General features: G+C 42.2%; 1 long non-coding RNA gene across 1 annotated transcript in view; it reads left to right on the forward strand.

The window, feature by feature from the left end:
- The window catches only part of LOC133262257 (uncharacterized), a 106923-nt gene that overhangs the window by 11636 nt on the left and 72111 nt on the right, over nucleotides 1–23176 (forward strand). The gene's annotated exons all lie outside the window — the stretch shown is intronic.

Below are 23176 nucleotides of genomic sequence, written 5' to 3' on the forward strand. Positions count from 1 at the left end.
CGGGAATCTCCCTTGTGTGCTGTGCTGTGACTGTAGTGTGGGAGGACAGGTACTGAAGCAGGGCTTTGTCATTTGCTAAACTTCAGGAATCTGCATTGAGGAAAATTCCTGTTTAGAAGAACTGAGGGAGTAACTCTTTAAAACATTTGCTACTTGATGTTAATGTTTGCATATATGACCTCTTAAGACATTTTTTTTCTTGTTTAAACTTAACTCTGGGTTTTCGAGCTGCATAGCATGCACAATGCAGCAGCACACAGGACACCCTTTGTCTTGGATTTCAAAACAGTCAGTAAATGAAGTGTACACTGCAGCTGACAAACGTGCTTATTTGTTCTGCTTACTCTGCACTCTTTATCATCTGTCTTCCTAATCTTGCATCTCGAGTGAAGAGGAAGAATTGACGTTGTTGGCTATAGCTCTAAAAAGGACAAAAGTTCTGCTTTTGAGATGTTCATCTCAAAGACCACCTAGGTGTGACAATAAATTGCATGACAAGATACAAGTATCACAGTGCACCATCATGAAGGCTCTGCAATTACTCAGTGGTGCTCCTAACAAAACCATTTGCTGATGAAATAGTTCTTTGAGTCTCCAAATTGAAGGATGACTGGTGCTTAAGGTGTGCTTTCAGAGGCAAATTTGCATGTAGATGGTGATCTAAAATTAGTTTAGTTGCTTAAATCACTATTTTGTAATAGCAAAGATATTGTCTGTAACATTGAAAATTAATCTAGAAAATCATATCCTACTTGTATTACTGTTCTTGTTATTTGTTTCTTTAGGGTTTTTTAAGTTTGGGCCCCAAATGCAAACTTAAATCGGTTATCAGTAACTGATGACTTAGTAGCACTCTGCTCATGTGCTTTACTCAAGTTAAAGTGAGTAACTACTAGGTAATAAGAAGCATAATGTTAATAGTTATGTGCTATATTTAGAACAAAGAAACTGAGTCTCTACAGAACCCTTGGCAATCACCTTCGAAGTGCAGATGCACAGTTTTATCTTTATTAGTAAAGACACCTTCCATTCAGATTTACAGCTCCATTTTTTGAGAGACAATGCTCTCTGAAGTACACATCTTATTCTTAGGGGATCCCAGCAGGAAAACCTGTCTGTGTCTACATTCTGACAAAGGGATGCAATGGCTGTACTTCCACCTGCTGAATATGAATTGACACTATGCTGTTACCAAAAGAAAAAAGTTAAGCACTATAAATGGACTAAACCATGCGGAAGAGATCAGAGATAATCTTTGACTCTTCTTGGTATTGGTGAAGGTCTAGTAGGTAAACTATATTCAGATTTAGGCACAGTGTTTTTGGAAAGATATGGACCAGATGAAAAGTATCTGAAGGGAAAAAAAAAAGATAGGAAATTTGGGAAGAAGACTTTACAAAGAAAGATTGAAGTTGGGCTGCTTTGCTTGCATACGAGCATTACAAACCTTCAAAAAGAAGGAAGAGAATATGTTGTTTGTATCCATTCATCCACATTTTTTTAATATAAAGCTAGACATCAGAAAAACAACTTTAGCAGTATGAGGATATTTGTAATAGATTGTGAATTTCAGCTGAGGGAGAAATTAGCCAAACATCGGTCTGGAATGGAAAGGCAATAGCTGGAAGATGGCTGGAGAGCCCTCCCAGCCCTGCTGTTCGGATTTTGTGATTATATATTTTTTTAATGACTGCTGTAAGCACTTCTGCACCACGAGTTAGAATAAGTAATTTTAGAAGGCTGTAACTTCAGTTACTGAAAAACCTCATTTCAAGCAAGCCTGTCAGCTTAATTTTCCTGTCCCAGATCACAAGCTTTTCTTCTACAGAAGCATTTTGCTTGAAATGAAAGATGGTCAAGAAATTCTTCAGCAGTTCCCCGTCAACTTCTCCAGGAAACTCCCTCTTGGTGAAATAAAAAGCATTTTACAGAACATACTGTCCTGAAGGAGAGAAGAAAAAAAATCCTGATTTATGCTGATATAGAAAAGAACCATATTGTCTGGGCGTCACTAAAATGTGGCTTTATTTTGCAAATAGAAAACCTGTTTCTAGCAATCTCTGTTTCAAACACCTTATTCAGGCTGAGTTTTGGCTGTTTTTCATAGAAACTCTTTTCTCTGTACATTCAGGCTTCATTTGATTTCTGAAGGATTTGAACACCCTAATTCCTTTGCTTCTCTGGAAACCCAAACTGTACATTAATCAAGACAGTTGAGAAATGGCTGAAAATGGGAATTAATAGGATTTAAGCACACACCCTAAAATATTTAGATAAATTAGGCACTTCATATTTATTTGCTGCCTAACATAAAACTCATTCGATTTTATCCGCTAAAGATCATTTAGGCTCCCACTTCCCTACTCCTGTGCTGACAGTTGATGAGACTAGAATTAGAAGCTGCTCCATGATAGTTTTAAGCAGGAAGGCAGTTTGGAGTGATAGGCACCTTTTGTCAGACTGAAGCATGCTGCTGCATGGTAGTGTATGCAAAAGAGATACATGCTTACTTATTTGAATGCAAACCAGTTGTAGGCAAAACATCTTCAGGGCATGGCTAGAAAGGGGGAAATGATTGATTGAAACAGGTTTCCAAGCGATTTATCTAATCCAAAGTCATTTTCCACATCCTCTTCAATAAATGAAAAAACAACACAAAATGCTGAAACCATTTTGCTCTCTGAGGTGTGGGGCTCTACAGGAGTTACTGGTACTTTTTGGTTGTTGGAAGCGCTTAGCTCTTGGCCCCCTGCCTCATAATACAGCCCAGGCTGGTACAAGCAGTTCTGCAAAACGTATAATTTTACTTCACTTGTTTTAATACTCAGGAAACGTATACTTTTAAACTGATCTCTGCTGTGCAATTACGTGTGTTTTGATGGAAATACTTTTTTTTAATTACTTTCATTCCCATAATGACACCAGTGAGACTGTTCTATTAGTAAGCAAAATCATTGCACTCTCTTGTCAGGTTGCTTAGCTTTCAAAACCCAATTTTGTTTCTATTAAGAAACCAGATCAGAACTGATTATTTTAAAAAGGACAACAAAAATAAGAGAAGTTCCTCATCTTTGGGGAAACCAGATCTACAACCAAGCTCTGTTTTCAAGTCAGTTACAATTTGATTGATAAATATACACAAATGTTTCCATTTAAATCAAAACAAAAAGATGGATGAATCCTGAGTTTGTGGCTTCCTATTTATTTTCTTGTGCTGGTGTGGTAATGGTGAATGGAGCAAAAATCTTCTCGCTGTGTGTGGTAAAGACAAAAAATAATAGGTTAAAATTGTAGGTGAGACAGGATACTCATGCTGCTTAATAAAACTTGATTTATTTCAAGTGGCTTGTGAAAGAATAGGATGAATCAGGCTGGATTTTGAAATTTCAGCGTCATAAATATTATCACAAGCACTTCTGTTCTTCGTTGGAAGAACCATGAAAACCACTGAGGGTTTGGGGGCAGCTGGCTGTAGAATTGCAGGAATTTAGAGGTGGGGTATGTGTTAGTCATTCCGTGGGAATGTCACTGGAGATTGAGATATTATTGTGTAAATGAAACATCAGGTATTCATTTTCCACATAGGAGATTCAGTAATTACTGCACTCACACAGTAGATGACAGCTGTTATCATTCTGATGAAAAGAGCCCTAAATTAAAACCCTGTTGCTTTGCATAGATCCCTGTCAGAAACAAATGTTAATTTTCTTGGTTGGTCAGCCTCCTTCCTTGAGTCCTCTGACAGCTACAAATAAGGACCAGATCCTTGTTTCTCCTTTCTTTGGTGTTCCCTTGCATGTTGATAGTTTTGGAGCTGAGAGAGTAAATCCACAATTAAATCTTGCTAGATGTGTGCATATACCTGATGTTCATACTTAGCTAACACTGGGACATTTTCATATGTGTGAAAACTGAAAACTCCCTAGACCTTCTTTGTTTTGTTTGCTTTTGTAAAATGCAGTGCATTTGTAGGAAGAGAAGAAGAGTAAATGAACAGGGTAAACTCTTAGCACAGATGTCTGCATAGACAGAGCAGGGTCTGTCTGAGAAGCAGGCACCTTGCCCTGCTTTCTGGCTGCAGAACAGAGTGGCTCACATGGATTAACTTGGTGACATCTGGGTAATACACATTCAAGATGGGGAGGTGCTTATCTGTACACCCTTGTTTTCTTTGGAAACCTTTCTCAATTATAGGAGATTAAAACCTTTAATATGTCATTATTTCAGGCCGGATGTCAACTGCCAAGCACAGCCGCGTTCCTCAGATAACGAGTCCAAAGAGGGGACTTGTTGAAAAGGCACATTTGATGTACAGATTAACTGCTGCCCCTTAGCTCCTTATGCGGGAGGGGTTTAGGATATATGGGAAAGCCCTGACACACATCCACACTGTGAAGGGATGGGGGGCCTGAGTGAGTGGCAAAGCTAACGGCTTCTCTGTGCTGCTTTAATCACCAATACGTGAACATCCTACCACTGTTATATAACATTTATATTCGTATATTCAAAATGCCATGTATTTTGTACAGTAAATGAATTTCAGACAGTAAATACATCTAATGCTACATAGCATTCACTCTTGACTTCTGTGCAATTAAGAACCCAGTGGTATGATATACGGCAACAGAAGTCCATCTCTGTTACACTTAATTGGAATTACCTCAGTTTTACAAGAACAAAAATGAGGGCTCCAAGAACACTATTCCATGTTTATTTTTATTAACACACCCCTTTCCCTGCCCCCTGTGTTCTATTGTAGTTGCTGCTGATTTCCTTCCAAAGGTGCAGCATAAAAAAGAACTTGGGTGAGGAAGGATAGATGCAGGGTGAAGCCCTGAATTCCGTATGGGTTCTGAGGGCCCTTGATCTGTGCAAGTTAATTCGGAAGCAGCTTGAAGGGCAGAAGAGAGACTTGAAGCACTCAAAGGTCCTGAGGTGGTTTGGGGAAAATTTGGATCTGCTTTGAGTTCCTAACTTCATTCCCATACTGGAAATTGTCCATAGAGCAAATGAAAGTCACTGAATTGGCCCCAGAAACAAAGCAATCCGATCAATTTAAGAATAGTAACAAAGATTCTTGATTTTATTTTTTTTTAAGGCAGTGATAAATCATCTTTTTAGAAAAATACAGTACATGTCCCAAAGCAGAGCAGCAACAGTAAGAGCTCTCTTGAGCAGATATTGCGAAAGAAGCTTCAAATGCAGTCAAGCCCTCTATCTGTTTTAGATGATTTGCCTCAAACTGTAACTTTCTGCAATATTAAAGTGGCCTAGGATTAAATGAACCAGACTTCTGTTTTCTGAGGCACAGAAATGTCTCCCTGGGATATTACAGATGAGAATGTTTTGATGCTTAACTGCATTATGATTTTTTTTATTTGGTATTTTTTCCCCCTTCTGTCTAAAGCTGCAAGGAGAGTGTGAATATTGCCTGTGGGTGACATTATTTCAGTCTCTGTATCATTTGCATGCACAAAGTCTCTGGAGTTTCCCTGTTGCATAGATTCTCCTTGTCTACCTGGCCAAGAAAGGAAATGTGAGTTTAACAGTTCTTGTGCTTTTAAAAGCTGGCTGGGCTGGAGATGAATGTCTTAGCTCTGAGGACTTGCAGCTCTGGAGAATCTCTCCTGAGATGTGGTGGTGTGTTGGTGCCTTTTAACTCAGATGCAGAGCTGAAGCTTGAAGCCAGCTTGGATTTCCAAGATTGCCAGCAGCCTTCCCCCCATCCCTGCTGTTCTTCAGGTGTACGAAACAAGTTAGGGCTTTCTCCAAATAGACACACACACAGCTCTTCTTAATCAGGCGCTGCCTTTATTTCATTTCTTTATGGCTGAGTAGTTTGCATGCTTTGAGATGGGTGGTGAGGAGAGTGGAGGCCTTTGCTCACACAAGGGATCTTCCATTCTCAGTGCTGGCCTGGCTGTGATGGGAAGGTCCAGTGGTGAAGCAGGACGTGCTGCGCTGCCGCTTCTCTTTGCCAGGCTATGCCTCAGACCCTTGTGCAAACAGTTACAGTGCTGGGGTTTGTGAATATTCCAACTTCACAGTTTCCTGCGTACTTCTGCCATTTACTCATTCCTGCCTTTTATTTCTATTACTAGAAGTGCAGGCACAGAACTGAGGCTCTACTGAAAGTTCAAGCCAATACTTGCCATTTTTTCTGAGAGATTTTCACAGCTCTAATATTCAAACGCTGCTTTTACTAATTAAGTTTTCTTAATTATATGATTTGCAAGATTAAAAGGCCACTGCCAATATAAACCACATATTGCCCCTAAACTGTTAGATTATTAAATTGAATTTTTAAATTAATTTTTACTTGCCATGATTTGTGTTCTGTTTGTTCTGTGCTATTTTAAGCTTGGATAATAAATATCATGTCTCATATTCATTTGTGGACAATTCCAAGTTTTCAGTGCTACAGGGTAAAGGTTTGAAAGGCAACAGCACAATTTTTTGTTTTGTTTTAAAGAATAGTTTTCTTAATTCTAGTCATCTCACACTTTACAGAAGACTTATTTTTAAACAAAATAGAAAACTGGGCTAAATATAAGTTGACAGCATCTCTTGAAATGATATTCTTGTTTGTGACAGTGTAGAGGAGAGGCACAAAAAGTCAGAGGTCATTTTTTATATCCAGTAGATTCTCATATGCAAGAATGTCTGGATGTGTAAAGTGTCTGTATGAGACTGAGTCATCTCTTCTTCTCTGATGGGATTTCTCAGGGCTATTGCTGTAAAAACTACTTTTGATAAGAACATCTCCCTGGGAACGTTTTGCAACCCTGGCATGTCTTATTTGAGCCACCTAGATCCCTGGTGATGGCCACAGCTCGTCACAGACTGCAGGTGGGTGACAGGACATCGCATGGGGCAAAAGCAGGAGCTAAGCTACCACTGTGGGCTAGCAGGGGAGCTGCATGCAGGCCAGGCTTGCATCAGTTAGATGGAGGTTGCAGAACTGTACTAGTGTCAGAATAGCACCTATGCGGCTTAGCCCACTGCTGCGAGCTACTGTGCCGGGCAGGGACTGGGGTGCTTGATGGAGGGCGCATCTGGGACTTGTGGGAGCAATGAAGTTATAGCCATGCCACAGGACTCTGATGGAGGAGAAGGCACTTTGGTAGTTCTGGTTCATTGGGCTGGTTCATCGGGTTCATCTGCTTCATTCCTTAAGTCAGCTCTTGCAATTCCTACTGGAAATAAACCCCTTGTTCCAGTGAAGGACCTTGAATATTCACTTGTGCTTGTGGATCCATTTTTAGGGGTAATCAGCTCTATAGGTGATATGACAGTGTGGTTTAGGAGCGGCTAGGGATTTGACCCCGAGTGTCCGTATCCCAGGGATGCAGTGAGCAGTTGTGCAGGGCACATGCAGAGCCTGTTGGATGGAGGTGTCACTTGGCCATTTCCACTCTGAACACTAAACTGCTTGGTGTGATGTGGAAAGGAAAGCCACAGAGAGATGCCAGGAGTAAAGTGAAGCGTTGTCTTCAGATGTGCAGTGTTTTGTGATGATACAAAATCCTTGCTTAAAGCAATGGTGATTGGGTAAAGAGCACAATGTAATTTCAGTTTGTGCTCCTGCATGCTTGCTATCTTAGGCAAACTGAGAGCAGTGCACACTTCATGGTGAACAGAAACTTGCATAAGAGCTAATTGTTAGGTTGTTGTGTAATGAAGGGTGAAACTCCTTTGCAAAGATGCTTGCTATTATTTTTTGCCTAAATTTCAAATAATGTGGGCCAACACTATGACGTGCTATAAGGAGCTATACCAGATTATCAAGTGGTTAAATTCATGTAATGAACTCTACTGCTCTTATACTACAGAATTCATAGAATCATAGAATGGTTTGAATTGTAAGGGACCTTGAAGCTCATCCAGTTCCAACCCCCTGCCATGGGCAGGGACACCTTCCACTAGAGCAGGCTGTTCCAAGCCCCTTCCAACCTGGCCTTGAGCACTACCAGGGATGGGGCAGCCACAGCTTCTCTGGGCACCCTGTGCCAGTGCCTCAGCACCCTCACAGAGAAGAGCTTCTGCCTAAGAACTCGTCTCGGTCTCTGCTCTGGCAGGTTAAAGCCATCCTCCTGTCCCTACAGGGTCTTGTCCAAAGCCCCTCTCCAGGTTTCCTGCAGCCCCTTTAGGCACTGGAACTGCTCTAAGGTCTCCCCTTAAGGAGCCTTCTCCAGGCTGAACCAGCCCAGCTCTCTCAGCCTGGCTCCAGAGCAGAGCTGCTCCAGCCCTTGCAGCATCTCTGTGGCCTCCTCTGGCCTCACTCCGACAGCTCCAAGCTCTTCTTGTGCTGTTGCCCCAGGGCTGGATAAGGACTGTGGAGGGGGTCTCTACAGAGAAGAGGGGGAGAATCCCCTGCATGACCTGCTGCTCATGCTATGAGTATGCAGCCCAAGGTATGGTTGACTTTTTGGGCTACAAATGCACACTGGTGGGTTGTGTTGAGCTGCTTATCATTTCTGGCAAGAGCAGTAAGAAAATACTCGTTGCATGATCTAATAAATAGCTTATGTGATTATTAATTGCATTTATTTTTTTCTGATCTATAAAATGTAGACCCTGTTCTGCATCCAGGCAGACCTTAGCACCCACTGATTCTGGCAGATACTCTTGCAGGTGCAAAGGACTGCTTGCAAGGGTCAACAAGTAGGGCCAAGGCCAATATACTCTCCTTGTTTGAAATGCAGATGCCTTTTGAGGAGAGCTTGAAATCTGTGTTTAAACAGCAACAGGAGCACTGAAGAAGTAAAAATGTGGAACAGGGGAAAGTAACTCCTAACAGTAACTAATTGTTTTGGCAGGGGTGATTTCAGCATGGGAGGATATTGATTTCAGAATTCATGGGGGAAAACGAAGACCCTGGAAACTTACTGCTGAGGACAGATTTTTAAGGTTCTTGATTATTTGTCTCCTATATAAAGTAAAACTGAATGTTTTAAACAAAACATATTGTGAGTGTGCACTTGGTTTTAGATACTGGGGAAGGAAGATTTCCTTGAAATAAATCTGACAAGAACACGATTTATTTAACAAAAGGTTGAAATGGTGGCATTGGGGAGCATGGAGGGAAACTTCCTTTCAGTTCATGACTTTCTGGTGTGAGCACATGCAGAGGGATGATGGTGCAGACATGCCATTGGCTTTAGACACTGTCTTGATAAGGACCTTTCTCAGAGCCAAGACCAAGTCCCTTTCAGAAAGCTGCCTCTGTTATGCTGCTGTCCCAGTGTATGACTTTTTTTCCACTGCAAAAGATGTTGGATTGAAGGATTGTCCTGATGATCTGTTCAGTGTTGCAAAGGGGCTGATTAATCTGAAAAACCCAACAAGACAGCTGAAACCGCTGCCAAGAACTGTCATCCGCTCTGCTCTCTCAACTGCCAGCTTTCTGTGCTTTTGCTGCAGAGACAGGTCCACTCTTAAAGATGTAGCTTGACATTTCCTAGTACAGCAGCAACAGGGTAAACAATGGGGGAGTGACTTAGGGGTCTATGAGTTTTCTCTTTATTTTGTTGCACATGAGTGGTAACACAAAGCTCAGTATTGCTATTAATTCTTGTCTGATGAATGCAGTTAATCCTGTGGCAGAGAGGATGGAAATCTTTTGGAGGGGAAGATGGCCCTCGAAGGTCAACCAGATGGAGTTTGTATGGCTTGCTGTCGATGTATCTTGGCATTGCTCCTTCATGGCAGTGAGAAAGGTGAATTACCCCTGAACTGGACATCCTATACAGTCAAAGTAATTAATACTAATGCTATGTTCCTGCTGTGCAGGGCATTATGAACGCTGATGCTAAGCAAGAGGAAAGGAGGATCCTTGGTCTTTGCAGGGAGAGATTTTGGAGCTCTGAGATGGTGGCGTTGCTGTCCCCCGCCTGACCCGCAGGCTGTGTTTATGCAGGGCAGGGTGAGCTTCTGTCCCCCTCTTGTGGCTAGTGCACAGCGGGATTGAAGGCAGGAGTGCAGATGGCAGGAGGCCTCCAGCCCGCAGTGGAGCTGGGACACATCCACAGCAAGGTTTTCAGACACCAGACCCGAGTGCCTCTCTGTGACTCCCTAAGGACGTGCTTCAGCTGTGGAAGCGTATGTCAAAAGGAAAACATCATCTAAAAGAAAACTGGATAACTGCAATCGAAAGCTTGAGGGGGTGTTTAATGGGGCCAGCCATTAATAAATGACTCAGGCAGCCAATGGGACATAGCCTTTGGTCTCATGGCTTGCAATACTCCAGAGGCACACTGTAATGAACACATAAAACGTGCCCCATCAAGCCTTAGTGCTTCAGCACAAAGGACTCCTGAATTTAATGTAAGGTGGATGGCAAAGTGATGCCTTTAGTAAACACCTGGGACAGCCAGTGCTGAGAAAACCTTATTAGGCGATGGCTTTTCTCTTTAACAGGGAAATGTTCGACTATTTTCAGAACTTTTAAGAATACAAAAGCTTCTGAGTGAAGGAGAGGAGCAATCTTTTGAACTTTAACTTGTCAGCAAACCTCTGTGTTAACCCCCACCATGCATGCAAACAGAGAAGGGTGCAAACGTCTCCAAGAATGTTTTGCTGTGTTAGCAATATGTTTCGATCCTGGAAAACAGTGCTTTTTAATAGCAATCATTACTGTTGGAGATCCTCAGATAGTATAGTGCAGGGTGCTACAGAAGCCCCTAACTAAAGATTAGATTTGATTAAATGCACTCCCAGCAAACTCAGTTGTGCCAATGAGCTTGGAAACGCGGCAGTGTTTTATTGCTTTAGGAACGAATGGTACTTATTGGCTTCTTATATAACAGTTTGACTTCCTCATCCAGTCAGAAAATTGAGCATCTGTCAGACCATCAACCCATAAATGTCTTCATTAGATCTGATAAGCAGACCATGGAAAGCCAGACAGTTGGAAGGTACCACCCTTCTGCCTGGGGGGCTGGACTCACTTAACAGGCTTAAAAAGAAGGAGCTATGTAAAGCGGGGAGAAACGCTCTGGGTGAGCGATACGGAAGAGCTGCACTGAGACGTGCCCAGATGCAGCACTGAAATAACCTCTCTTAGGGCCATAAGGGACTGTTCCCCATCCTTGTTACCAAACAAAACCTTGGCAAGTAACTGGTTCAGGAAGCTGTCCCCAAACAAATTCTTGGGTGTGATCCCAACATAGTTGGGCTTGAGCCTGCTGACAGCTGAGATCCCTCTGCAAAGCACAGGTTGCTGTGGATTTGGAAGAGCTCTGTGACCCAGAGATAGGGTTTTGTGCCAGACTGGGTGGTGCTTGCTGGAGGCTGTCTTGCTGAGCCCTCCTGTGGCTTTACCGCTAAGTATTCTGCTCTTGCTTTTGTGGTCCTGCACAAAGAATCTGCATGACAAGCCAGGAGCATCACCCACAAAAATGTTGCTACTCTGGTGAAGGTTTGAGATTACCAGAGCAGCCCTCACCTTTGGGTGGTTTTACAGCCCTTCCACCTGACCTCAGTACAATAAAGCCTGTGGAACTGTTAACAGAGATGTTGGTGAGATTACAGTAGAACATGGAAGTCCTTAACCACACAGGGATGCATGGATGTTTTATTTCCACTAAAAGGACTAACTAAAAGAAGACACAGGAAGATGAGCTTTAAGTCTGAGTCTTCCTTCAAAGGGAGAAATTCTTTTTTATCTTCCACAAACTCCTACCTTAGTCTGTGTTCTGATAAGTCTTCCCCTTTAAATAAAGCTGCTGCTGTTGCACAATCCTTGGTCTTGCAAAATGCAAAACCATCTGTTACAACCTCAATTATAGGTTAGAGGAGACAGGAACTTATTTGATGGACTGCAACAACAGGATTTACCTTCACTGTATGTCTGAGTGAAGAGAGAGCCAGCCTTTACAGCAGAGGCCAGGTCAAGAATGAAGGGTTTTGTCTAAAACTGAAGAGTGGGAAAACAATAGAAGACAGATATTTAGTTCATACCTAAGTTCCAAATGAAGTTAGAACTGATACATATAATATATCTCTGTGTGTGTAGTGGTACGTACATGACTTTTACCCCCCCTTTTCTCCTTTTTCTTATTTTTGCAAATATTACTGAAGTGGTGCTCTGCATTTTGAGAATCCACACCCTTGTGAAAGGAAACTCAAAGCAGTGGTAGCCATTTGAATTGCTACATATGTGTTGCTATTAAGACAAAATAATTCAGTTTCTGTTCATTCCTTGCAAACTCAATCTCAGCAAAATAAACTTGATGTCATATCGTTAGGCTGTTGACTTGTTTGGTTTTAACTGGGAGATTGGTACCTTGTAGATTTTCATCTTTGTAAAGGTATAGTCACATGGTTATCTTAAAGTTCTTAATTCAAAAAGAGTTTATAAATGTTGTAGTTACAGAAAAAAGAAAATCAAACTAAAAAGCTTATAAGAAACCCCAAAATGTAGCTTAAAAATAATTCCTTCTCGTTTTCATTTCCCTATGGGTAATTCATGGGATCCTCAGAATGTACAACCAAGGTTTATTTTTGATACTCAGGGTTGTCATCAATGAAGCTGTCCCCCTGCCAATTAAACCAAAGCTGTTTTTTTAACAGCTGACATACCTTCCTTACCCAATTGCAATTCCCTTGGGAATAGGAAGCCCAGGTGCCTGTACTAGCTGTTCCTTAGGTGAGTATTTGGCTTCAAGGGCTTTTGTTCACAGGGCACATGTTGCCCAGGCTCTGTCTCACTTGGGAAGCCTTGGACAGTATGTCCTAATTGGAGTAAATGCATTCATGGTTGGGATTCTCCTCCTTTTCTAAGAGAGATGAAAACCTAAGCCCAGATCACCAGTAAATTCCCCCCCCCCCCATCCTGTTTGATCCAAATCAAACTCGTGCATGTTTGATTTATCTCCACCCAAGTCTGTTAGAACAGAGGGAGGTTATTGCTTCATATGGGGAAAGAATCTGTGACAAACCAGAATGTGCTCAGTTTTAAAAAAATAAAGAAGTAGGTGAAAGCAGTAAATATGGTAACTATGCTGGTCCTTCCTAGTCTGCTTTTCTGTTACATTCTTGTTATACAATAGTAAGAGCTATTGCAGTGAGCACTGTTGAAAGATGGGGGATTTAAGAGAGAGCTGTGATGGTTGTGTTGGATTGCTGCCTATATTTGGACTGTATTTACTATTCTACTTCTATTAAGGTGCTTAAGTTATTCAGAGTTGGGTTTAGACAAGAAATAAGTATCTGAGCAGCTGTGACTACATGTCTGTTAGTGATTAGTCATCACTAACAGCTCTTAAGAGTTAGATTTACCAGCAGATTCTTAAAATTCCCATAAATGGAGGACAGCATAGTAGAAAAAGTTGCATTTTATTTTGTTGAATTTGGCTGGAAATTTCACCTGAAGCTGTTCAATAGGCCAAGAGAAGAGAGATCCTGACCTGGTGTATGTGAATGAGCTATTTAGGATTTTCCTTCCACCTACAGGTGCTGCTGCTTCCTGTAGTTCACTTGAAAGGATCCAAGGGGAAATGCACAGGTAGCAGGAAAAGATATATCAATGGTACTTTGCTAGGAGAGAAAAGAGAATTGTTGAAGTCTTGGGAACAGAGAGTCTGAATCCATCTGCACTGCAGTCACTGGAGTCTCAAAGTGTTCAGCGCATCTTGGGTTTGGCCCTCTATTTGGAGATGCAAGGAAGGACTGAACATGGTCTGATTTCACCCCTGACAGGTACTTCAGGGGAGATTTCTCAGTGTATTGATATATTTTTCTGAAAACATTGAGAAAAAGGATCTCTCTGTATTCTGTATTTCTGACTGATGCAATTCTGTCATGGTGCACCAGCAAGTTCTGTAATTGTCCCTGGTTTTGTTCTGGTTTTAAAAGCGTAACACATCGCCATTTCCTCCCTCTCCTAAAACTGAAGAAAGGACACTCTAGTTACAATAGGAAAAAATGTTACCTTTTCTTGTCCAGAAAAAAAAAAAAAGAAGTTTCAGTGGAAAGCAAAAAGAGACACCTTAAAATCTCTCCTGACCCTTGTTGAAAGATAGGATTATTTTTCTGCTCAAACAAATCCTGCTGCAAGTTTTTGCTGTAGCTCAGGACAGCATTGCTCACTGGGTGGGGAGAAGGGAAGAAAACGCTACAGTGAACTGTGGCTCTTGAAATCCATCCCTGCTCAGCAAGTAAAAACATTCCCTGCCAACAGTTTGGTGAGGGAAGGCCCATCGAGCAAGGAAGATGCTAATTGGGAGCATGGAGAAATCGGGATTTGTTTTTTTGTGCCCACGCAAGCTGGGTGTCTGGAGCATTGCGCTTGCAGGTGGGGCTATTCATGTCATGTTCCTTAGATATCCAAGCTAAGTGCTAAAGTTACGTTCCTGGGGAGCCTCTCTCTGCACCAACTGTTGCTATGATGTTGCTGACGTTTGATGCCTGATGGGAATAGCTCATCCCCTGGCCCTTTCTCTTCCTTAGCCTCATTTATGCTTGTGCAGGGGTGTTGAAATGCGTCACGTATACAACACCAACAGGGACGATAGAAGTCCTTAAAACTGATATGGGCCACATACAGATGTTTCTGTGATTGGTATGCAGTGCCCAATTAGAAGAAAGCTTCTTTGAGGGAATCTGTCCTCATTAGACATACAGGTCCTGTTAGCCTAGAACATCAGCAATAGGGGCTGCAGCTAACAGGTGCTGGTCAGAGTAAAATCTCAGGTCAAGGGAAATAAAGCTTTGACTGAATCATGCTGTTATCGCTGATGAGCCAGCTATATGGAAACTCTGATTACCTTTTCCGTGGTTCTGGGTATCATGAAATTCATCCAGATATTATTCTTCTTCAGTGCTCGGAGAACTGCAGACAGGTGGGGTAAAGGGCTGCTAAGTTTTGTGCCATTAACTAGTACAACTTAATTTGATCCTGAAATAGCTAAACTCAGTCATCTCCCCAGGTACAGAAAGGTCCTATGGAGAAGCTTGTGTAAGAGTTGTTGATGCCTTTGTAATTTTTAGGTGGGGTGGTGGTGCCAAATAATTCAGGCTGCTCAATGTTAGGGATAATTTTCAGTTTTGAGTTTCATTTCCAGCCTAGTTTCATTATAGAATCATAGAATAGTTAGGGTTGGAAAGAACCTTAAGATCACCCAGTTCCAACCTCCCTGCCATGGGCAGGGACACCACACACTAAACTGTGCCACCCAAGGCTCTGTCACACCTGGCCTTGAACACCGCCAGGGATGCAGCATTCACAATTTCCCTGGGCAACTCATCCACCAAAACTTGCCACGTGGATGTACTGTGAAAAGTTACTGGTAAAGCCCCAAATTTTTTAGTGTCGCGTCAGTGCAAGTGATAAATCATATCTGTTATTAATAGGCAAATTTGTGATACCTGGTTTGCCTAATAGGGAAACATGTTTATAAGGCACGTTTCTTGGCCCAGTTAATCTGGTGATCTGATAACACTTTGTGAAGGTTATGAAACAATTTCTGGCCAAATACTCAATGCCTCATAATTTTGTCAGGCTTGAGTCACTGGGATGAATTTGTTGAAGTTAGTTTTACTAATATTATTTGTTTTAAAGACAGGTGGTAAATAAGGTCTAGGGCATTCCAGGTATAGAGATGATTCCTGTTCCACAATCACTGTCTGCCCTATGTGCTGAGCAGTGAGGTCCCATAGGGTGAAAATAACAGTATTTAAGTGGTGGTGGGCTGAATTTCTTCACTCAAGCTTCTTGAAATTCGAAAATGTGTTAATCCAAGTGTGTCCAAGCTTCTGGAGTCCAGATTATGCAACTATAGAATATATTTAGAGCCTTGGGTGATATGGTTTAGTGTGAGGTGTCCCTGCCCATGGCAGGGGGGTTGGAACTAGATGATCTTAAGGTCCTTTTCAACCCTATTCTATGATATATATGTAGTTTTCCTCTTTCACTAAATAACTAAACATTTGCACTGTGGTAGTACTGAGGACTGTGCTGCAAACGCAAAGCAAGGTGTAGTTCTTGTCCTAACTTGTTGGTGTTCTTCTAATTAAATCCTTCACTAATGATAAGACTTCTGTGTTCACTTTGTTATTTTTGTTCTTCTGATCCTTCTTAATAGAATGACTATAATTAATTGAAAAAGTAAACCTTTGTGATAGAGTGTTTTGGAGGCTGAGGGAAAGGGACCCCCCTAGTTTGACTTTGCCCTGTGAGTGGTACTAGCAGAGAGACAGATGAACTCTCTTGACCCAGCAGGAGTCCTTCCTGGCCTTCCTGCAGGGAAAAATGTAGACTGTATTTGAACTGCTTGCACTCACCTGAGTTGAATTGTTGGGATGTCGTGATTGACTTCTCCGAAGGCAGAAAATGCTACTGATGTTTGCATTATCTGCTAAATACCCTGGGTTTCTTCAGGAATTGCTCCGTCAGTTAAAGCGCATTCCTTCAACCCACTTAATGTGGTGTTCCGGGTTTGTTTGTTGTTTTTTTGCTGCTGCACTGGAAGCTAGATAGATGCAGTTGTGGATGGGGTGTAGGTAATGCCACAACCCCATGATAGCACTCGATCACTTGCAGTTTAGCAGACACTGGCAAGGCAGTATCACATGCAGCTTGCCCTGCACCTTGCTGAGTTCTCCCAAACAGCATAGTACCTTAATGTTGTGCAGTCCTCCTAATCCATACATAAAGACATCCTGCTTGGTGTTTACAGAACATTTACAGTGCAGTAAGCGCAGAACAGGCATGGCTCAGTTCATGCTGCTGTACAGAGGAGTCACTTTTGAGTGACAGTCTACTACATATGCATTTTGATTTCAGCAGAGAAAACATTAAACACGTAACTGAAGAAGGGAACTTGGCTGTTTTTTTCTGGCAGGATGCAAAGCTTTGCTTAACTGATGAGAGTAGATTATTTTTTTTTCCTACTGTGGAGAAGTAATTTTGTACCCAAGTATTGCAAGGTGACTTTCTGCCTGTAGCCTGAGTTAGGCTGCATGGGTGTCAGGGTACAGGACTGTTGTGATCTTCAGCTGAACCGGTCTGGCGGTTTCTGCATTGGCTAAACTTGGAGGTGAATTTCCTTAACACTGCGAAGGGAGAATTCCAAATGGGATTACCCCAGTTTTGCCCATTAAATGCAGAGTCTGGTAATGCATGAGCTGGTTTATCCCTAGATTTGCTTTATTTATTTATTTAAAAACTAACCCTCAGTTCAAAAGAACTTCTTCTCTTACAAGCCTAGGAAGCAAAAATGGTTTTGCGGCATCCTCTACAAAGCAAATGAACTTTCACAAGACTGCATGACTTTAGGCTATGCAGAAGGTATACGTGCAACCCTGAGAATGGGATTTGCAAACATTGTCGCGAGCAGATAAAAAGCCTGGTAGACACTGGGCATCATGTGGGATTGTGGCAAATCCATGGCAGGGTGGTTGGGTTTGACAACTAACAACATTATAAAGCTTTGACAGAATAAGAACTTACATGTGGTGTCAATCATCCTCTACATGCCACTTCCGATTTGTCTTGCTGTAAGAGACCATCCGTCCCCGCTGGCATCTGAAATACAGCTGTCAATGTCACTGCGCCAAGGACAGAGAGTGCGGAAGGAGCAGATCATGGGGTGGTGCATGTGGTTGTTTTCGTGTTGTCTACGCAAAGTGCAAGGCTGAAATGGGGGAGAGATGGCTCCACATCTGTAAGATGTGTCCTCCACTCTGAAGGACGACCTTCAGAACGGTGAAGTAAGGGGAGAGCAGTAGGTGGGAAGAGTGGCTGAAGGGAGTGAAGAACAAGAGTTTGTTTGCATCACTAAGGTTAGGATGTTTGGAATGGGCTGGAGTTCATATTCATGTGCTTTGCTGCTGGTTGGGCTCCTATACTGATTTTAGCTTAATTTTAAGAGGATGAATATTTCCTCCTCTTAATTTTAAATTTCCACTACCTTAAGAAGAGGATAAATATGTTCACTGTGTTGCTTGGGTTTTTTGGTTTGGTGTTTTTCGGTTTTGTTTTTTTTTTTTTAACCTGTAGATATGTGAAGAAAGGAATGAATTTATTTGAACAAATCTTTGTCTTCTACATGTGCTACTTTACATCTGGGAGAGCTTATTCCGCCAGTTGACCATGCTGCAGCACAAATGTACTCCTGCTGCAATCTTTTCCTCAGAGAAAAATGAGGATATCTCCTGGTTTGGTTCCTCTCCACATTGGAAAGTTACAGGTTTCCTTTTTCTTTCTGTGAGTCTTCCTTGAATTAAGAATTTTAGATCAAAGCAAGTATTTTGAAAACATTTGAAAGGTGATAGGAAGACCAAACTCTTGGCTGACATATCTTCACAGTAGCTGCTTAACAGAAAATCAAGGGAGATTTTAGAGTACTGTGTTCCCTAAGGTTTCTGGGTTGTCTTTTTTAAGTTACCCTAGACTATTTAGCAAACTGTGAACAAGTTGGTAGAGGCAGGGAGGGAGCTTTGTTGTGCTGCCCAGGCACCCACAGTGCCACTGAGGGAGGAAGCAGAGTGGTGTTGCTGAACTTGCTTGAGATGCCAGCAAAACTCAGGAGCTGAAGTCCTGATTCTGAGGCTGCTGTGACTGTGTCCCCTCCAGCTGTGGTGACTCGATGCCCTCTTTTGTTTGCACAACTGTCTTCAGTGCATGCAAAGTCTTATCTTGGAAAGCTGACTGTGTATGGTAGCTTCAGTAATGGAGTTTGTGAGTTGGATGCTTATACTGTCAGCACTTACATGCTCTTAGTGGTGTTTTGATTAAAAAGTTGCACATGGTAGGGAAGGAAGGCTATTTTTGCAAGTCTGCCTATACTATAGTTGTATTTCACCTCTGTTTTAATCTTCTGAGAAGCATATATGCCAATATCTGAATGCCAGTGCATTCCAGACTAGCTCTCCATCCTCTTTCTCCACCCACTGTTGTGGGTGTATGTCATATTTGTATTGAGGGGTACACAAGTTGTTTTGTGTCTGCTCTGGCTGCGTCTGTTAGAAGCAAGATAGTTATACTGTGCCCTGGGGCAGTGTCTGAGTGTGTGTGGCAGTGACAACTGTCAGTGGAAAGAATGACTGTGCATGTGGGGCCAGCATGCAGCGATGCAGGAGGCTGTGCTTCTGCAAGACTCTCACAGACACAGCAAGCGATCGGAGAAATGAGGGAGGAATTTACAGGTCAGAATGTAAATCAATTCCACATGGCCTTGGATTGCTGTGAGAAAGAAGGCTTTACACCCACTGATGTTCTTCCGCCTCCTTTAGAAGCTTTTTCCACCTCTCTTAAGATGCTCTATTACAAATTTACTGCTTGTTTGTGATCCTGTTCCAGTGAGAGAAATAAGTAAGGCCATCTAGGGTTGCTAGCACATATAAAATGGTGACTTTATTTGGCACGGTCTTAATGTACTAGAGAGAAAAGTGGGTGTAACAGTGTGAGACTACTTCAAAATGCATGTGTCCAGTGCATCTTCATAGCTGCCTATTTGCCACTTTACCATCAGTTATGCAAACAGCAGTAGTAAAAGCACAAGCAAGCTGCATCATCTTTATGTGTGTATGAGTAAAACTGCAAATTCATAGCTGTAAAAGTTTATTTTGATTCTCTCTGTTTTGAATACTTGGTGATGCAAGCAGAACCCTATTGTTACACAAGCAATGCTCCAAAGAAGAATCAACTTGCCCCTAGTTTTTTACTTGGAGTTTCACAAACTGTAATAAAAGAGCACCCAGACAATGCTCTGGGCACTGGGGATGATCTTATGTAAAAATACACTTGTAAACAAATGGCTTCATCAACCACCTTATATCAGATCAAATAAAACTTGTGTTTATGCTGTTGTTAAGAGCCATCTGTTGCTTTCTATTAACAGGCTATTTACATATCACAGAATTATACAATGGTTTGGGTTGGGAAGGACCTTAAGATCATCCAGTTCCACCCCCCCTGCCATGAGCAGGGATGTCTAACCCTAGACCATGTCGCCCAAGGCTCTGTCCAACCTGGCCTTCAACACCGCCAGGGATAGAGCAGGGATCCATCCTCTGGTAACAGAAATTCTCTTTGCTGTCAGAATTCCACATTGTTTAGCAGCTCTTTCCACCTCCCAGATCCTTATAGTGAAAGGTGCAAACTGCTCTGTGGTGAGCTAGGAGGACTAAACCCCTGGTTCGCATTGACTTGGTGCGCAGATATTCTAGAGGTTGGGAGCTGTAAGGAAGCTTGTTACAAAAATGTGGTTACCAAGGAGAGAACTGTGTGCTGGGCTGGAATAGACCGTGTTAAATCTCTGAATCTAACAAATTGCTCTTTTTGTCTTGTTTATGGAACAATAGAGTGGAAAAGATGAATGAGTTCTAGTAAGACTAGGCACAAGAACTAGATTTGTTTTTCTAAGATTGCTGAAGAAACTAAGGCTGCTTAAGAAACAGTATTCAGCCAGAACGTTTAAGCTGATCATCCAGAAACACAAAAAAAACCCTAATGTGCAGAGTGTGCTTGTGAATGTTGCTCTTCTCTCATATTATCTGCTGTTGGTGGGTATGTTGTCTCATGTCTGGGGTCTGCATCTTACACAGAGAGTTTTTGGAAGGCTAATATTTTCTGCCTAGGAAATGCTAGAATAAAACAAGACAGAAGTGACATGCAGTCCATGTCTGTTAGGTGCACTGCTAACACTTGTCAGACATCAATTTTGTGGTGGTTTAATAATGCTGGAGAAACTAAATATACTTGGTTACGAGTTAAAAGCAAGAACCAAGAGCCATAGCTGTGGAATGATCACGTAGTTTTTCTCCAGATATGGTGAATCAGGGGTTAGGATGATCTGTCTTTTGCTCCGATCCCTTCTTTTACATCATTCACTCCTAATTTAATATTTTGGTCAAGTGATGAGCTCTTGTAGATCCAAACATCAAAGTCAAAAATGATAGTCTGTTTTGCAGGAAAAGAAAATAATAATAAACAGGCTCTTCAACTGAGCTCTGGAAGTGGGTACGGAGACTTCCAAGGAATATGCTTGTCTGCATACTGCTTGTCAGTATGTGGCTACCTTTGGACCAAGATTTCTTATCCAGTTAACTGACTGGGGAATAGCAACTTCTCAATTATGTTGCTGGAGTGCTCTTGGGACCATTTGGCTGGGAAAGATCATTGCAGCCTTTTGCTCTCACAGGAAAAGCTGCAGTTGGAACCTTTGTTAATGCTGGTTCCATTATTGATAGCGACATTGTCGTCGCAGGTTTCCCCTTGCCCAGGCGGGTGCTTGTGTGTGGAGCTCAGCCCCCTCTGCCCATGGAGTGTGCCCTGCATGCTTTGCTGCAGGGTTGGCTCAGGGCCATGGAGAGCTACAAGCACTGTGCAGCGTGCCAGTCTCTTGCCTCCTGCTGCTAGTTTGGGCAGAGCCCCTCTGCCTGGCGCAGAGCTAGTCTGCACATGCATGTGTGCACTAGCAGAGCAGAAGTTGTGAATGAAAACCCACAAGTCATATTAGATGGAGTTTTCATAAAGGGGGGTTTCATCCTGGAGTCAAAATGGTTGAAACTGTTATGTTCAGCTGGGCACTGTAACTGCTTTGGGTGGCCAAGGAGGTTGCATCAGTGTGAGTCCCTGAGCCCAGCAGAAGGGGACACCCAGGAAGCATTTTAGGGAGAGCAGAGGCAATCATACAGACACAAGGGGCCCTGCCTGGTGCTGCTAAGGGTTTCAGTAGCTGTCGTTGCTTTTCTTTTTTCTTTTTCCTTTTTTTCTTTTTTTTTTTTTTCTAAAGTGTTTGCAAAATGTAGAAAAATGCAGCAGGTCCAGAAAAACTGGAACTGTTTGGTGCAATTATTCAGAGCAACCGCTTAGCGTAGACAAACCTATCATCTTAAACCTCTGCCTAGATAGTGCTGTAAATGCAAGAAATAAACCTGTAATCCCCCTTTAAGAGAAACCAGAACTCAAATATAAGCTTCATTTATGGTAAGCAGGGTATGCAGTTTCTTTATGAAAGCTGTGGAGACCCATCGAGTGCACAGTTCCATTAAATGCAGGGAAAGCAGAGGCAATGAGCTAAATGAGATGCTCCTGTAGGATCACGCATGTTGTCTTGGAAAACTTATAACCATGCCCAAGCAGAGTTAGGTGTTTGTGTTGGAGTGCATCACATGACAGCGTGTGTGGAAACAACTATAGGAGCATCAGCAGTGCAACATACCACTGCTCTTCTGAAATTTCCTAACTTTCTTGAAGAAGACAGTTTCCAGATCTTCAGTCACTTTAAGATCGGTGGCTCTTCTGCATGCTTTCTACCCCTAAAGCATCAGGCTTAATATTCAAAAGACTGGTCAGGCAATGGCACATGCACTAGCGAAATGCATGAAATTGCTATTGCTTTTGTGTAAAGGAACCCTTAGACCACATGAAAATCTTGTATTTGCATGTGTAGAGGATCAGTAGGTGCCTCCTGCATTTGAGGCACAACCAGTTGGCAGTGCAGTGCGATACTTGGGATTCCCTTTGGCTTCTCGCAAACTCAAGATTTCTTGACTCCTCTACAACAGGATACAAACTGCCTCCTGTATCCTCCTCACATCCATCCCAAGTGTAGCACTGGGGGAACCAGTTATAATCCACCAGCTTATTACAGAAAATTGTGTGCATGTGTGTGAGCACTCTATTAACAATCATCGTAACATCTTTCAAGGTTCTTCCTAGCAAGGGCAACTGCCGCTGGCATTTTGGCTTTCCTTCAAACCAGTCTTGTCAGCAAGAAAACCCATATGAACTTGGAGATTGAAATCAGTTGCCCCAGGGTACCAGGTCCGGTTTCATTTTAACAATAAAAGAATCTGATGCCTTTTAGCAGGCAGGTAGTTATTGCCTAGATGAAGGAAGAGTTGTAATAGTAAATCTAGAATTGCATTCAGATGTGACATCAGCTGATATATAAATACTGTATGTCTTGCCATATCCACCCACTCTTTCTATATGCAGGGAAATCTGAACCAAGGGAAAACTCAAATGTTGTGCTGGCTCCCCCAGATTCACAATTACGTGCTAGTTATCCTGAACTTCCTCTACATTTGTAGGTAGCTAGAGGGGCCTGAAGCCTAATGCTATGCTTGATTTCATACAGTGTTTACATTAATCTGCAAATTTTGAGCATGTCTGTATTTCCAGACACAGAAGTCTTGAGGACAAAATGAATGCTTGAAAGTTCCT

The sequence above is a fragment of the Pezoporus flaviventris genome, unplaced genomic scaffold (genome assembly GCF_033815535.1).
Source record: "Pezoporus flaviventris isolate CSIRO_AGI_PZ_B2104156 unplaced genomic scaffold, CSIRO_AGI_Pfla_v1 ptg000213l, whole genome shotgun sequence".
Classification (NCBI taxonomy): domain Eukaryota; kingdom Metazoa; phylum Chordata; class Aves; order Psittaciformes; family Psittacidae; genus Pezoporus; species Pezoporus flaviventris.